A 4,222-nucleotide genomic window follows, 5' to 3' on the forward strand; every position below is an offset into this window, starting at 1 on the left:
ACAAGGAACTATAGAAAATCTGTAATTTACAACATCCTGTTTCTAATGGTGTTCTAAAGTATTGCAGAGCAGGATGCATTGAAAGAGTTGAATCACTGGTTCACATCCGCAGTGGTTGTAGTACAACTCAAGATGCAAGAATATTACACCATGACTCTGTCTGTAATAAATTCAAAGACACATTTGGTAAAATCCATAGACAACAGTGCCTTGCAAAAGTATTCACTCCCTACCAATAATGTCACATTTTGATGAAATACAAATAATGTAAACATTTTTTAATACACTTGTTTTTATTCAAAACACTAATGAACTGTTATGTGTGAAGGAGATTGAATGTCAACAAAATCTGCAAAGAAAATATATAAATTGAAATTTGCCGATTGCATAAGTATTCAGCCCCCTAAGTCAGTACTTGGTGGAATCACCTTTGACAGCAATTACGGCCGTGAGTCTTTTTGGATAGTTCTCTATCACCTTTGCACAATAGAATGATGTAATTTTCGCCCTTTCTTCCTGGGAAAATTGCTCCAATTCTGATAAGTTCGTTGGGGATCAATGATGGACTGCAAGCTTCAAGTCTCGCCATAAACTTTCGATTGGATTCGAGTCAGGACTTTGACTGGGCCACTCCAAGACAGTCACTTTCTTCGTTTGAAACCACTCCAGTGTGGCTTTGGTCATTGTTTTGCTGAAATGTGAATTTTCGTCCAGTTTTATATTTTTGGCTGACTCATGCAGGTTTTCTTCTAGGATTCGCCTATAATTTACACTATTCATCTTCCCCTCAATTCTGACAGAATTTCAAATCCATGCTGATGAGAAGCATCCCCATGACTTGATGCTGTCACCACCATGATTGACAATTAGGATGGTGTTGATTGAATGATGTGCTGTGTTGGGCTTGTGCCAGACGTAATGCTTTGAACTTAGACCAAAAAGCTCAATTTTTGTCTCGTCTGACCACAAAACCTTCTGCCGCATGTCTGCAGTATCATTTACATGCTTTTTCGCAAACTCCGTATGAGATTTAAGATGATTCTTTTTCAGTAAAGGCTTTTTTTCTTGCTATCGCCCATCCAGGTCAACTTTGTGTAGAGACCGCGATATTGTTGATGTATAAACACGGACTCCAACGACAGACATGGAACTTTGCAAATCTTTGAAAGCCACTGTTGGCTTCACAGTGGCATCCCTAACCAGTTTCCTGCTTAGTTTGGAAGGGCGGCCTGATCTGGGTGGTATGTAGCACATTCCACTTCTTCATGACTGACTTCACTGTACTCAAAGGGATAATCAGCGTCTTTGAAATTTTCTTGTAACTTTCTCCTGATCTGTGCTTCTCTACTACTTTATCCCTGACTTGTTTGGAAATTTCCTTGGTCTTCATGGTTAGTTTTTCGTATCACTGTGTGAGTTGTGGTTTGAACAGATGCATTTACTCTGAAGTCATGTTAAACCTCTTTGATTACACACAGACAGGGACCATTATACTAATTTTGTGACCTTTCAAACTAATTTTTGCACCTGAACTGACTTAGGGTTGCCGTAGCAAAGGGGTTGAATACTTATGCAATTGTGAATAATCTAAATGTCTCTGAAAATCTAACTTACTTACATAATATCAGCGTTTTTCAGCTTTTTTAGTTTGGAGTAGATTATAAATATAAAGTACCATTTGAAAGTTTCATGATTGCAAGCTCAGATGACAACAAAATGTGGAAACTTTGCAGGGGTGAATACTTTTGTAAGGCACTGTACAAGGAAACCATTCAAGAACCTCGGATCTGCGGTTTTAACTTAGAGGAGTTATACAAACCTAGCTTAGTTGTTGTAGATAATAAAACAGTTTATATAATTGATGATGTTGTATCATGGGAGACTGCAGTTGAATATTTAGACACTAGATACAGCCTTAAAGTTAATTATTATCTGTCAAAAGACTATTAGCAATTGGTGTCAGAGGCTTTGACCACATAAAAACAATTAACTATACGCTGTATTATCGGAATATAGAGGTGGCATCTCATCCAATAGTATTCAAGATTTACACTTACTCGGACTTTCAAATTCTCAAGTCCACATTTTAATTGTACACCAGATCTAGTGTTTCAGAATACTGATTTTCCTATAAGTCTTCCACGTGTACTACATTCAATGGAAAGACATTATGGATTTACAAATCATTTTTAAGTTATTTCAAGAACTAAAAATTAACGACATTTTAATTTGTATACATATATGTACTATGTATCAGGCACATATTTATGCAATTACATACATATAGCTGTAACAGTAACTGATTATTTTGTAAAGATATCGATATTTATAAAGCTTACCCAGGAGTAGGATGTTGAAACCTGAGGAACAACAATCTCACTTCTATACCATCTTTGTTATGGTTGAAAAACAACAAACTGAACAACGGTTTGATCGTGTAAGGAGTGGAGTTGGGTCCAAATACCGAAGTGCTGGTGTTGACCTAACGCCACGTGTTGCGTCGTGAACGTGCACAGCAATGTGTACCATATTGGTTTTGTTTGTTTTGAATTTCGCGCAAAGCTATACGAGGGCTGACTGCGCTAGCTGTCCCTAATTTAGCAGTGTAAGACTAGAGGGAAGGCAGCTAGTCATCACCACTTACCGCAAACTCTTGGACTACTCTTTTACCAACGAATAGTGGGATTGACCGTCACATTATAACTCACCCACGGCTGAAAGGTCGAGCATGTTTGGTGGGACGGGGATTCGAATCCGCGACCTTCAGATTGCGAGTCGAGCGCCCTAACCACCTGGCCATGCCGGGCCTACCATATTGGAGATGAGTAATGACTTCTGGTATCTCAGTTGCGCATGAACCAATACATCTTTTAGGTTTGTGTGTGTCGATACGAAGATATAGGTTTATCATTAAATGTATCTTCCATTTGTCACTTTGAAGTATCCCAAAGTTGTTTTAATTATATCAGAAATCTGGATGTTTTGCGGATATGTCAATACCAAGAGAACTTGACTTTCAGGATTATTCTTTTTGTCTTCAGTTGTAGAGCAGTATTATGGTTGATCTTTGGGAACTAAGTCAAATATATCTAGAGGATAACTCTTAATCTTGGAAAAGTCTGGCAGTTCATTGGCCTTCTGATTAAAATAAGATTCGGAATTGCATAAACGACGGAGGACGTGAAACTGTGATTTTGGAATAACAATTTTAGTGGAGTGGTAGTCTACGAAAGAATGGGAGCCGTTCGGTTTATAATAGATGGAGGTTGAAATGATATTCTCTGTAGTTAAAATTAGAGTGATGTTGAGAAAGTTTACCAAATGGTTTGAAACGTTGCTTGTGTACAGAAGGACCGGATGGTAGTACTTAACAAAATTGTGGAGTTCGTATATGTTTGAAGTTAAAATCCCAATTATGCTATCAATGTATCGACGATATAAAATAAACACAGGCCCATCATAAGTATGAAATAGATTGTGCTCTGTGTAGCCGACAAACAGGTTGACCAATGACGATCCATTCTTGGCACCCACCTTTTATTTATTTGTAGAATGAATCACTGGAAGAGAATGCGATTAATGCCAAAACTAGTTCAGCTAGTCTTATTAACATATCTGTTGATAGCTCTAGCACTTGTTGTAGTAGAACTTCGGAGCTTCAACACCCTAAATGTGTCGTTTGACAAGAACATTTAATTAATCTTAGAAAATTTCATTAAACATTTAAAGAACTTCGGTAATATATTTAATACAGCCTGAAAGAATATATACTAAATATGTTATGCTTTCGTCCAAAGCGTTAAAACAATTTCCTTTCTATAGCTTTGTTTTTGCAAATGAGCGTATATACATACTTATGCACAAGCTCGCTACTAATTATAAGGAAACACCAATAGATTACACAAGGAAGCAACACTAAAGTGGTTTTTAGAAAGTTAGAGATGTGAAGTCCCCCCCCCCCCCTGTATATTAAAAGTTATTTCATTTTTGTAACTAGTAATATTTTGTTCATCTTAGTTTTGTTAAAGTAAGCTTAATTTTTAGGATTCTCAATTAGTTACTGACGTTTCTCTGCTTTTGTTAGCGCTAAGAGTTTGGACTTATACGATTGTTCTGTTAAATATAATTGTTTCCTTATGTTTTTGTTTGCTTTTGAATTTCGCGCAAAGCTACACGAGAGCTATCTGCGCTAGCCGTCACTAATTTAGCAGTGTAAGACTAG

This window comes from Limulus polyphemus, unplaced genomic scaffold (genome assembly GCF_000517525.1).
Source record: "Limulus polyphemus unplaced genomic scaffold, Limulus_polyphemus-2.1.2 Scaffold711, whole genome shotgun sequence".
Taxonomy (NCBI): Eukaryota; Metazoa; Arthropoda; class Merostomata; order Xiphosura; family Limulidae; genus Limulus; species Limulus polyphemus.